Source organism: Dermacentor andersoni, chromosome 4 (assembly GCF_023375885.2).
Source record: "Dermacentor andersoni chromosome 4, qqDerAnde1_hic_scaffold, whole genome shotgun sequence".
NCBI lineage: Eukaryota > Metazoa > Arthropoda > Arachnida > Ixodida > Ixodidae > Dermacentor > Dermacentor andersoni.
In genome coordinates, this window is record NC_092817.1 from 53,848,627 (window position 1) to 53,862,409 (window position 13,783).

The 13,783-nt window shown below is 46.4% G+C and overlaps 1 long non-coding RNA gene across 1 annotated transcript; it reads right to left on the minus strand.

Moving 5' to 3' along the window:
* Positions 1-3,454: 3,454 nt before the first annotated feature.
* Positions 3,455-11,252, minus strand: LOC126537179 (uncharacterized). Its single transcript, XR_011893602.1, has 3 exons — positions 10,869-11,252; positions 4,789-4,850; positions 3,455-3,582 (listed from the first exon to the last, which is right to left on the minus strand). It is a non-coding gene; the product is annotated as an uncharacterized lncRNA (long non-coding RNA).
* Between the last annotated feature and the right edge of the window lie 2,531 nt (positions 11,253-13,783).

The following is a 13,783-nucleotide window of genomic DNA, read 5'->3' on the forward strand; positions in this document are numbered from 1 at the left end:
TGTTCATGAGAGTGGCTGGGTTACTGGAACATCTTTGACGAAAGAAGGCGTGCACTCTGAATTGTGACGTTCCGCATAAAGGCGAAAAGCCCGATGAAGACATGAATACTTTGTTTAGCGCAAAACAACAGACACATGACGGACGACAGGACAAGGCGCTACCAGAACAGCAGGTTCAGGAGATGACACAGACACACAAATATCAGGGCCCACAGTAGAAGAAAGATAGTTCAGCACAATGCTTTGGCGGGCTATAGTTGGTGCGAATCCATGAATACTTTGTTCAGCGCAAAACAACAGACACAAGAAAGACGACAGGACTTTGTCCTGTCGTCGTCCCGATGAAGACCATGCTTTAAATAAATAGCACTGTTTCTTGACCTAGTTTTTAAATAACGCATATCCGTACCTTTGTGCATGTAACGGCATGGCTCGAAGCACATGCGCCTTCTCTTCTATAGGAAGAACTGATTAGTCATACCGAATCCTCTGGCATACATAACGACCGCTTATAGATGGCGCGTGAGTAAACGTGATCCTACAGCAATAATACAGGCGGCATAGGTTTTAGAAACATGTTTATTGTGCGTGAAGGCAACCATTACTGTTCGCGAATTTGAGAAATCGCAACGAATAAATTCAGAATAGAGCTGGGAAACAACGCACCAACCGTGTGTCTAACTTTTGTTGTTTTCCGGAAAGCTCTTACCACTCAAATGAAAGCAAAGCAAAGCAAAGATGAGCCAGAACTATTTTAACTTTCGGGCTTAGTTCTACGCGAAGCCGAATTCTTTGTTGACGCCGGAGAGGCAATTTTTCACGGCTGTGTTGGTTCGCTCTTGGTCTTCTTCCTGTAGAAAAAAAACAAAGAAAAAAAGTGGAAGGAGGGGAGGGGGGGGGGGGTTGGAGACGGAGTTGAAGTGAAATAGCTACACATATGGGGAAAAAGCAAGAAAGTCCTATTTACATTTTTTTACTCACCTTAAGCTCACTAAGAAATTCTTCGTACTGAAATGCAAAGAATGCAGTGATTGTAAAACAATTTGCAAAACATATTCTGTGTACTAGCATCAGAAGCAGGCGCATGCGTGATGAGAGCTTAGGGGCTCCTGGCCTGCTACTGTTCAAAGAATATGACGGATATAATATATTGGTCTTAATGTAATCAAGTATTTTACCGAGATAGCGCCGCGTAAAATGTAAAGACTAAAAAAAATTATGGGGTTTTACGTGCCAAAACCACTTTCTGATTATGAGGCGCGCCGTAGTGGAGGACTGCGGAAATTTTGACTACCTGGAATTCTTTAACGTGCACCTAAATCTAAGTTCACGGGTGTTTTCGCCCTCATCGAAATGCGGCCGCCGAGGCCGGTATTCAATCCCGCGACCTCGTGCTCAGCAGCTCAACACCATAGCCGCTGAGCAACCACGGCGGGTATGTAAAGACTACAGTTGACAATGGACAGCTCAGTGCGGTAATCGACGGCTCAATTACGAGCCGCAAGGTGCAGAGAGTTTTGTGAACACATTTTAACTTCGAAGCATTGTTTGTCTCATACCGGGAATTTTGGTAGTAGGCGTGGTGTCTCGGTGGGAAGGTATGTATAGGCTCTTGACGAGCATCCTTCAACAAAAAAAAGGGGGATTTACGCAGATCGATCCAACCTGCGTGTTGGAATGTACGGGAAGCGACGCTTTGGTGAAGCTGGTGATTAAACGCCATACAACCAAATGCGATCCGTACGATCATGCTTATTTTAATGTCACGCAATGTGTAAAGGCCATGCGATTTTTAGCACTGCATAAGTCACAACTTTAACCTCACGCAATGTTTATGTTCATGCACTATACTATTCACAAGCTACGCCGATATGCAAATACAAGATCGGGCGGATGCACAGGGTGGTATGTCGACGCAGCGATATCACGAGGGCAGAAGCGATGCATCATGCTTGTCGATTGAAGAATGGTGAAGAGTGGCGTACGGAGGCACGGAACGCAGTACGATACATATCTAAATGCTAAAAGTGTGGAAATGTTCTAAATATTGAATACGAATCGAAGTCACTACCATTCGTTTCGTATTCAATTTGATATTTCAATATTCGAAGTTGTCAAATATTCGCTTCTCTTCTAACATAAGGAATGGTCACATCTCTTGGTGTGTACGCGGAGAAAGACAGACGCAAGCGCTGACTATTCCGAATGTTTAGGCTGCGGGGGAGCCGCTGTTGCTTCGCAGAGACTCCAGTTGCTGAGCAAACGCGAGGAGTAGCTATAACTATAACTATAGCTAGTAGCTATAACTCCTGCTCAACAATTTTCAGTCATTCAACTCGGTATCCTCGCCTTTAGGCAGCTTAACATTTGTTTTCTCAATTACAACAAAACAGCTTCTTATGTGAAGGCTCTCACCATTTTACATCCCTTTAGTACGGTGTGCAGTGCTGCAGTGTTACACCTTACTCCTGCGACGAACACAATACTATATGTGCTGTCCATATGTTTCGTTAGTGTCATTGTGATTGTGCGTGATCAGCTTTCAGTTGTCTCTCATTTACAAGCTCCTCAGTTGGGACGTCTGCTTCTGAACGATAATTCGTGTTTCAATTCGTGTAAGTGAGCCATATTTTGTTTTTTATTTGGAAACAGACTCCAGACAGATTTCATGTCCCACAGTTATAACTTTGAACTTTTCTGCGAAATAATTTACTTCTGTATGCTGTATTTCGTGTGCGTGATAAGTCTAGTGTGTCCTGCGTGTATCATTTCATTTAACATCGATTCCTTCTGGATAGCATGGCTTGCCGTCAGGCAAAACTATCCAGTTTTCAATCTATCAATTTCCTGGTCCAATCGATACCCCCTCCCTACCTCTCCAGCCTTGATACGTAGGATAAAAGAAAATCGAAGTACCCTGTTTTCGGTCGCGCTCATTCAAGGTACTTGAGTGTTTATTAAAACAGAGGGGTAGCTTCGCTGTGTGTCGAAAGATGCATGCTCTTCGAAAAATCACGACAGCATTTCCATCGGAGTAAGGACCGCTGTCGTCTTTCACGTCGTCGTTGTCTCCGTCGACGTGATCGCTTTTCTGGGTAGCATATGAGAATTTGATTTCGCTTACCATTCTTAATTTCTTTCATGCCGTATTTCTACTTTCGTCATCCTCTGCAGTAGTTCAATTAGATCAACCTGTGATCACGAATGCTTATTGTATATTCTTGTACACAATGTTCTGCCCATACCGCTCTCTATGGCCAACGAAGCTCACGCTAAATTTTATAATTCTTGAATTTCACTAATCCAGTTAACTTCCTCCCCCCCTCGCCCACCATCCTCCTGCCACGCCTCCTCCTCTTACCCAATTATGCTCCTTTAATTCCCTAAGTGTCTGTTCTATAATCCAGCATAGTGCACTAAGTTGTTCTCGGCCAATTTCGCCCCGCAAGTGCAACGGGATTTAGCAGATTTACGTACCATGACGATTCCCGACTGTCGGTTGGCCTTGCACATCAAATCGACGACTTCGCGAAGCTGTAGGCCTGGAATGCGGTTCAGAATGGCCTCAACCTCAGCTTTTACCTAGGAAGTGAAAGAAAACGAGGAAGCAATTCAATTGCAAGATTTATCGATATGGGTCTGCATTGGCACAGCGAATTGGCGCCGGATTCAAATTGCCAAGCGAGACGAAAAACAGGTTTGAAATGCAAGACATTTTATTGTCCTGCTTCAGGTCTGACGTTGACATATTCGCCTTGGACGTCCCACGCCTCTCAATGCACGCGGCGCGAATTTGGCTGGTGGAGTGAGTATACAGCGCAACGATAATAACAAGGACAAAAAAAAAAAGGAGACACGGAGGAGCGCAGACCGTGCCTTCTTTTCTTTTTCCCCTGTTGTTACCGTTGCGCTGTACGCCCTCGAAGATGACTCACCAATTAGCTCAAGCAACCACTTGGCTGGTGAGCTCAGCACCTTCACTCTTACACATGTTTACGAAAAAGAAAAGTAACTCATAGTGGTGTGGTATATGAAATCCCTCAAACAGTAGTCAATTTTTACAGACACCGAAGGTCGAAGATAGGTAGTGTTCAACGTTGCAAAGCTGTACTATACTCGAGTATGAGGGACACGGAACTGGAGTGCTGTGGAATAATTTTGGGTAGCGCGCGCTGCCCTCTTAAAAGCACTATTTTGGATATTTGAGAATAATTGGACTTGAGAGCAAAGGAGAAGTACTCGTTATCATGTGGTGCGTAAATAAGTACGTATGTTAGATTATGTTATCGCGTCATAACTATGCAAATATTCCTGACCATCCAACGTTGTTTGACAGCAGCCCGCCGTGATGTTTTGGAACTTGTATGGAAAAAAAAAGTCGCATAATCCGGCATGGTACTAAAGTAGCAGCGCATTTCGCCACTTGAATTCATTCCTCAATACTGCGTTTATCCATTTGCTCAGGTGAAAATGTACAGAATAACTGAAGCGGCTGGTCAAAATAACAATTTGGTGTTTTCTTATTTAAATTTACAACTGCTGCCATGTTACGATGGTTGAGAGACTCAATATCGTGCGCACGGGTACTGTAACGCCGTCACCACAACTCTAGTGCTATGCGTATCAGCTATGGTGATATGTGTGTAACTGCTATGCTTAGCAGCTGCACACAGCAAACACAACATAACCCACAAAGATGTGCCAGTCAAGCCGATGGACCTTTACGTCCATCATTCTTCAGGAATAAGGCAAATAAAAATAAGAAAAGTCGCAAAAGTACAAGCTTACGTCATCCGGCATCGACTTCATTGCGCAGCGGAACATCGCTTCGAGGTGGGCTCCCGGGTAAACTGCGGTAGACGTGAACACAACGCTTTCCACACACCGAAAATTGTTCATTCATTTCGTTCTGTTGCTTGTGAGAGCTAAACTGAGGGTCCGGTATTTTTATGAAGAGTTAAAAATGAGACCTCGCTCTAAGACGAGCACTTTTAGCGAAGAGCTAAGTAATCCAGCATTATTCAAGCACAATTAGCAGAACACGCGTACTGCAGGCAATGCAAGTGTGCCAATGCACGTATACGCCTCTAAACCGCTCGAACACATGGCATGCGCGCTGTTTAGAGATAAATGTTAACAGTTAAATGAAAGCACCCGCGAATTACAAGTTCGCACGTTACGTCACACAGGATTCGCATTAAAAGCCGTGCTATAGAAGCAAGATGACCGCGTTAATTGCCACCCACGTTCCCCATTAGAAAGTAGCTGTCTTCTTCCAGGGGAGTGGTTTTTTGCAGGCAGGTCCGTACGGTCAGGGAAATCTGCGAACTTTTGGCCGGGGACTCTTCGCTTCTAAATATGCCTTTGCCTAATCCTTTTTTTCCCCCTGGGAATCTTTCTTTAAAGTGGGCCTTTGCCTAGATGCTGAACAGAGGATGACGTGCTTTGCGCCCGTTTAACCACCGCTTAAACTTCCACCCAAGCGGGATCATAGTGGCTGTTACAAAAGTCATAATGGTGCAGCGTAAGGTTTTTTATTGTCGTCAGTGGTTGGCCCGTGTCACTTGGATGGCACGTAGCACAAGGTTTGCCGTTCCGCAATGCCATCCGCGACGGGAGGATTGAGTACGTGCACGCACTGCGCATGCACCACCCAGCCACGAACAAGAATCGCAGTACAACCTGAAAATGAATGCTTTACAATAAAACGAATTCGCGGTAACAACGTGCCATTATTCAATGGCCTGCGGCCACGGGGTAAAATAAACAGGAGCACCGACTTGCCTGATCAGGCGTTCCAACTTTTGGAATATTTGGTTTCAACTTGGGTCCCGGCGAGCAGGCTGATCGTGAGAGATAGTGAAGCTGGTAAGTTGGGTATGATTAATTTTAAGCAGTGTGCAAGCGCACGTAGCCGACCACGAAATATCACATGATGGACGGACGCTGGTTATCGAACGAAAGTTAAAAAAAAAAGCGTGATAAACAAATCGAAAAAAAAAAGATACCCTTAAGATGACATGAATCATGTGATCAGTAAAAGCGATTTCTTCTCTTGGCGGCCCTACCGAAGGGTGTGTGGAACTGGCTAACACAAATTGCCTCACACTTTACAATCTAAATGATTCAGCAATTTGACATGTGCGCTTATCGCAATGTTTCTTGATTACCGACGTTTCATCAAAAGACGACACGCATATGCACTGAAGACAATGACTCGAGGGGTGAGAACATGTTACACTTTTGAGAGAAATCGCGTGTCTTCGCAAACAGACGTAAATGTAGCCTGCCGTCAATGTATAGCCCCGATGCAAGAAAGTTGAGAAAATCAGGGAAGCCATCGAATAGGCTGCGCGGCACCATCAAGAGGTCTGTGTACTCATATACGTGAGCTGACATTATATGTACAGGTTTTACCTTATTATTTATTGTCTAGGTAGAATAGATGTGCGCTCACTGGAACTACTTTGTCGGTCGAAATTCAATGTCACATACGCGACCTATTTGGTTGGGATGATGCACCAACGATGAAATCCACTGGAAGAGGGAAAGAAAACTTCACTTAAAAAGTTACGTGTCTGACAGTGAGATTTAACCATAGTTCGTGTATAGATCAGCGGTAATTGAAAACGATGCGAGTACGGACGAAGTGGAGGCCGTACTCATAGAAATCCTTACCGGCAAAAAGAATAGGGGAAGCATATTTGTCCTGAACGCATACAGCCCCCCTCGTCAAAATAAGGCACAGTTCGAGGCCACATTTAAGAAAGCGCTGAGGGCAGCAAAATCGTGCCCCCTACTCGTATTAGGAGACTTTAATGCAAAGCATCACGAATGGGGCTACACCAAAATCGACAGGAAAGGTAGAATGCTGTGGGAAGTAATTCAGAACACAGGACTCTCGCTACTAACGGACCCGAATGAGCCAACCAGAACGGGTAACAGCATCTGCTGTGACACAACACCAGACCTAACGCTAGGGCACAGGACGGGCAAAACATCGTGGAAGAACACGGGCGAAAACCTCGGCAGCGATCACTTTATAATCGAAATACAAATTGATAGGAAACTAGGGGTGCCCGTACATAAGCCAAAGCAGGCCACCGCAACTGACTGGGATAAATTCAGGGATATCAGATCAACAGCAGACTTAGGCGAAATCAGAGACATAACAGAGTGGACCTCAACCGTCGTCTCACACGTAAAACAGGCCACCGAAACGGTAGAGGGAGATGAGCTCCCATTCAGATTAGACAACAAGCTTAGAAATATGTGGAATCGAAAAACAACCCTCGAGAATAAGCTAAAGCGCCAGAAATGGAACCGGAACTTAAGGAAAAAAATAGCCGAGCACAATAAAGAAATAGAGAGCTACGCCTTCAAACCAGAAGAGAAAAGGTGGGATCAAAAATGCGACGAGCTAGAGAAGAATATGAGCCGTCCCAACACGTGGCAGATGCTGCGCCACCTCATAGACCCCACCAACACCAAAACCCACGCCAACATAGAGCAAGTCAAGGCGAGATACAAATATGACGGAACCGATGAAGAGCTCATCGACCGACTTAAAGAAATTTATATAGGCCCCGCATGCCCGGTAGCGGATAAAGAATATCAGGGAGCGGAGAATCCGCTATTGGACGAACCGATTCTAGTAGCAGAGGTCAGAGCCGCGCTCTTCAGCTTCAAAAGGAACACAGCCCCTGGCCCAGACAAGATCACCTACGGTATGCTAAGGAACTTAGACGACGACTCTATAGTTCACCTTACAGCTTATCTGAACAAAGTGTGGGAATCAGGGGAAGTCCCTAAAGACTCGAAACACGCCAACATCATTTTAATCCACAAGAAGGGCAAAATCCCGGGTATAGAAAATCTCAGGCCAATTTCACTGACCTCGTGTCTAGGCAAATTAATGGAGAAGGTAATTCAGACGCGACTAACTCGATTCGCGGAAGAAAGCAGCATCTGGCCTCACGAGATGGTAGGTTTCAGACCGCACCTTAGCGCTCAAGATACCATGCTAAGACTACAACACGATATTATAGACAAACGAAAGACCAAAGATACGAGAGCAATACTGGGCATAGACTTAACCAAGGCGTTTGATAATGTCAGCCACTCGGCCATCCTCGACGGCCTGTCAGATCTTAACGTAGGGAAGAGGACCTTCGCCTACGTAAAATCTTTTCTCAAGGACAGAACGGCGACCTTGCACATGCAGAGCCTCAGATCAGAAGAGATTAAATTAGGAAACAGGGGCACCCCGCAAGGAGCCATCCTATCCCCCTTCCTATATAATTTAGTTATGAAAGACCTCCCGGGCAAGTTAGGAAGGATCGAAGGACTAAAGACGAGCGTATACGCAGACGACGTCAACGTTTGGCTCAATGAGGGCAGCGATGCGTCTATCGAAGAAAGGCTCCAGCGGGCAGCCGACATCATAGACTTACATGCCAAAAGTAAAGGGCTGAGCTGCTCCCCGACAAAGTCGGAACTACTGATCATCAGGCCCAGGACGAGGACAGACAACGCATCTCCTCCCAAAATCTCGATAGACTTAGACGGGAAAGAAATTCCGCAAGTAGATGAGATCCGAATTCTGGGCATGCTCATAAGCAAAACAGGGAACAACCACACGACTATAGCTAAGCTAGACACGCACGCAAACCAAGTGGTAAGCATCATTAGAAGAATCTCGGCCAAAGGCAGAGGGCTAAAGGAGAAGAACAAGTTAAGGCTGGTCCAGGCCTTCATCTTGAGTCGGATCTGCTACTCAACCCCATTCCTTAACATTAAAAAAGTAGAAAGAAACAAGTTAGACGTCATAATAAGGAAATGCACGAAACGGGCACTGGGACTACCAATCTCGACCTCAACTGAAGCACTAGAGGGAATGGGGGTGCATAACACATGGCAGGAGTTAGTGGAAGCTACGAGAACGGCACAACTCGAACGCCTGAGTCTAACCGAGACAAGACAGCAGATTCTAAACTGGGTAGGACTACAGGCCAACAGAGGAACCAAATACCAGACGATCCACATTGAGTCGAAAATTAGGAAAGCCCTCACGGTCGCACCGATACCTAAGAACATGCACCCACAACACGATCAGGAAAGACGCCAGCACAGAGCCAAACACTTGGCAACAAAGCTAAGCAGAATGCCACCCGAGACGGTTGCCTTTACAGACGCCGCCCTTGGCGGAGACGGAAGTTCCGTCTCAGTGGTAGTCGACGGGACCGGAGCAGAACAGGGCGCGATATATACAAGCGGAGTAGACGCCACGGCAGCGGAGGAAGCAGCCATCGCCCTAGCGTGCGTTAGTACGGACGCGAGGGTGATCGTTAGCGACAGCAAATCGGCAGTAAGGAATTTCTGCAAAGGTAAAATATCAGACTACGCGTACAGCATAATATCGAAAGGTAACATAGACAGAGGGATCACCATAACCTGGGCCCCCGCTCACTCCAACATACCAGGAAACGAAGCCGCCAATGCCCTCGCTCGAGCGCTCATTATCCGGGGGGGACGGCAGCCTCAACCTAACTTTAAGGTCGAGACGCTCGCAACCTACCACGAGGTCACAGAGCACTACAGATGAGGACGTCGGAAATATCCACTCCCGGATAGGTCCCTCACGTCCGCAGAGGCAGTCATCTGGCGCCGCTTGCAAGCCAAGAACCACATGTCTCCCAGATGGAGATACCTCACGCAAACGGGAAATCCGGAGGACCAATTCTGCAGATTCTGCAATAAAATAGGAACTCTAAGACATATCCTATGGGAGTGCAGCTACTCCCCGGGATATAATTTATTTAAGGACGAAGAAGCATGGGAGACCGCGCTTTATAGCGAAGACCCGGCGGCACAGGCCAACATTGTCCGTCTGGCAGCCGAAGCGGCAAACCGCTTCGTCTACTAACACCTGCCCCTTAGGGTGACATCGGGCTCCCTGGACGCCTACGAGCGGTACCGGAGCTCCGGTGTCACCCATTACGGACAATAAAAGTTTTCTCACTCAGAGCATCGGGCTGTTGAGCTGACATTGCAGAGTCTCTCAGCGCAACCGGCCGATGATCTATACAGATTAGCGCATAGATGCACGCAGGAGAGAACAGCAACCTTACTGCTATGTTTGCCTCACACAAGTAAGCGCTTTGATATGTCGCATATATAGCAACACTTTGTTTCCCTCGAGCAAGAGTGCGCCAGTTTCCCCCATCTCTCTTGTGGCAGCTGTAGCGTTTTGAATCGTCATACCATCACGGAGTATTCAGGAGATGCCCATTCTACACAGCGCACCATCTTCGGAACTAGATCGCAGAGCCAGAGGGAAGTCCTGTCCTCATTGTCAGAATTTCGCCAATGATCTTCGCGTCGACGCAGCTTCGTACATAGACGTTGTTGTCGCAAGTGTCGCGTAGTCCAGTTTAAGTTATGCGGCAGCCTACGTTGCAGGCAATGCACCCCAAATTATCGCCTAGAAGCTTACGTCATTTAGCATTTTCTTCTCTATAGCTCGCTGAGTTCCTCCTAATGTGTTTATGTCAAGACAATCTATCCTTAAACATTCACTAAATATCAATAACATCTACAGACAGTATAACTGATACGTAAGGAACTACAGACCATGTTTTTCTGAACGTACATCTGCGACTGCCGCCAAAACGTCTCGTTCCCTAATACTGTGTTTGTCAGTTAAATCAGAGCTACCTGAGTTACTGAAAAGTGACGTGGACTAGTGACAACGCGTGCTGAACTACCTATACGGTATGCGGAGCGGTATGCTCATCAGGTATTTTTCAAGTTCTCCGTGCTGTTTGGAATACAACGACATTGCTAGCACGCGATCCGGAGACACTCACCACATGGGTCGTAGGCGTGCACGTATTGGCGCAGAAACCTCCATGGTGCCGAGCAAAGGCAGAGCAACGCCAGGAGCAAAGCGCACGGGCGTTGCGTGGCCCGCATGCCAGCTGACTCGGCAGGACTGACACTACTTTGGGTTGAATGGCGCAACCATGCAGCAGGCCCGCAGGCGTACAAAACCTTGAAGTATGGCATGCCCTCTAGTTTTACTTTCTTTCAATAAACCGCCGCCACTTGCCTTCCCCTCGTCCCCCTCACAACCCCACCATTTCCTGCCGTCTAATGACCGCAACTGCTAGTTCATAGATCAGCTAGCCCTGTGTAGCCTTTTGATTTTGCTTGTTCATCTGTAAATACTAAGACGTCACCCATGGTTTACTTTTTTTCTTTCACCATTAATGACCTTCCGCAGTGCCCTGGAATAGCTTTTTTTTTTACTCGTGGCTGAAAAAATACTGCTAATGAAATCGTCAGGCTGGACCTCTTTTATTTTTCTTGCGGCCGGCTGGGTAAACGGCTCGTTAGTGATATTAGAGCAAAAATGAGGAGCATAGCTTTGCACGGGGCAAGCGAGCAACAACAAAAACTGATTTTCCCGCATACTAGTTTCGAGCATTTACTCTTGCTTCGTCAACCAAGGCAGCAATTCGGAATAGTTGGCATGTCCTAGCTGGGAAACTAAGCAGCGAAAAAAAAAAAAAATGGACGGACGGACATCCGAGCCACATCGCACGGCGTCGTGTGTCGTTATCTCTATATAGAGAGCCATGAGCGACTAAAGCCGGAACGAGACGATGCCTGTCGTGCGAGTAACCAGAAATTAACCATCGACCTCGATCGGATCTCCCAGGAGCATCGCCCACTATTGTTTCATATATTTGTTGCACATATAGTACGACTGCCGATGGTCTGCTCCGCTCCATCGTCAGTTGCGCTTCGCTCCTCGAAGAGGCAAGGCGTGCGACGAGTGAACTCCTGAACCCTTTGCAATGTGGTGAGCGCGGTTTACATCATGAATCCTGGACCTCAAAAAGGTGCGACGTAATGCTAACGCATTGCTCTCGCATTTACATTTAAAACGCCACTCAATTTTCTCACCTTTAGTTTACAGCGAAACTGTTAAGGGGAGTTCCGCAACGGTTTTCGTGTGACGAAGGCCGGCGCATACGACGGCGTGTTCGACATCAAATGTATGTGTTAAAGCAACGCGTGTCGGAGTCCAGAATTGCTTTGAAACGTAATGGTCAATTAATGCTTGTGAAATAAGGGTTACCCTGCGTATATATCTCAATCGAGCAGACAATAACTTATACGCACGGAATTTTTTTTCTTTTTCAAGCAGCAATTCGCAATTTTTGTTTCTCGCGTGCGCTGTGCCGGCTCGACATTTGGCGTGAGCCAATAAAGTTTCTATGGCTGCGGCGATGAAAGCTTTCGGCGTTCACTAAGCACAGCTAGCCTCCACCGCACTCGAACTAAAAGCGAGGCTGTACATCTGCAAACGCACCCCTAGTTCTTCCGAAGGGTGCGAGGAGTCACTTATAAAGCTTCGGTCTCTTTGATATATCAGTTGTTAGATTGACAAGTATGTGGGGAGGATTTTAAAAGTGTGGTTTTGGGTCTGCTTCTACCACCCTTAACTACCTCTACCCCCTTACCTCAGCAGAGGTTAGCCCGCCACTGTTATACTAGCTAAAATTAAGTCTTTCTCTCGATTTTTCCTCCCTCTCTCTGCGGCAGTGAAAATTCGAACATTGGTCCCTCTGCCCCGTGCTTGTCTTGTGCGATAATTGATTCGTTGTCATATTTGACGTGATTACACTTGTGCGCATGCTCCACGACTACTTTGGACACATGATCATCTTTTTGGACATTAAGTTGGTTCTCTTTTGGTCGTCAACTGAAATTCTCCATTTCGGCCGATGCAAGAGAAGTCACACCCCTTGCAAGGTATTCTGGATTACCGGCAATTTGTCGTCCACTAGGCGGCCTTCAGATTTGCGATATTGTTGCGGAGCTCGTGAAGTGTCACGTGTGCAACCCGCAAACCATATTTCGAAAAGGAAAAAAAAAGAACATACGGGGGACAATGCTTGACTGATGCAGGACACGTATGGAATGCTGTAACGTTTTTGGAATGCTGCCTTGTGTGTCGACGCATCATCATCATCATCATCATCATCATCATCATGTTGATGATCAACATCAGCAGCAGCAGCATCATAATCATAATCATAATCATCATCATCATGTACTAATTGTGGCCACGTTGTCCCTGCAAACTTAATCTCATCCGCCCACCTCATTTTCTGCCGCACCCTGCTACGCTTCCCTTCCCTTGGAATCCAGTCCGTAACCCTTAATGACCATCGGTTACCTTCCCTCCTCATTACATGTCCTGTCCATGCCCATTTCTTTTTCTTGATTTCAACTAAGATGTAATTAACTCGCGTTTGTTCCCTCACCCAATCCGCTCTTTTCTTATCCCTTAATGTTACACCTATCATTCTTCTTTCCATAGCTCGTTGCGTCGTCCTCAATTTAAGTAGAACCCTTTTCGTAAGCCTCCAGGTTTCTGCTCCGTACGTGAGTACTGGTAAGATACAGCTCTTATACACTTTTCTCTTGAGGGATAATGGCAACCTGCTGTTCATGATCTGAGAATGCCTGCCAAACGTACCCCAGCCCATTATTCTTCTGATTATTTCAGTCTCATGATCCGGATCCGCGGTCACTACCTGTCCAAAGTAGATATATTCCCTTACCACTTCAAGTGCCTCGCTGCCTATCGTAAACTGCTGTTCTCTTCCGAGACTATTAAACATTACTTTAGTTTACTGCAGATTAATTTTTAGAGCCACCCTTCACCTTGCCGAGCACGTCTCCATCTTGTATGATGCCAGGGTTCGCG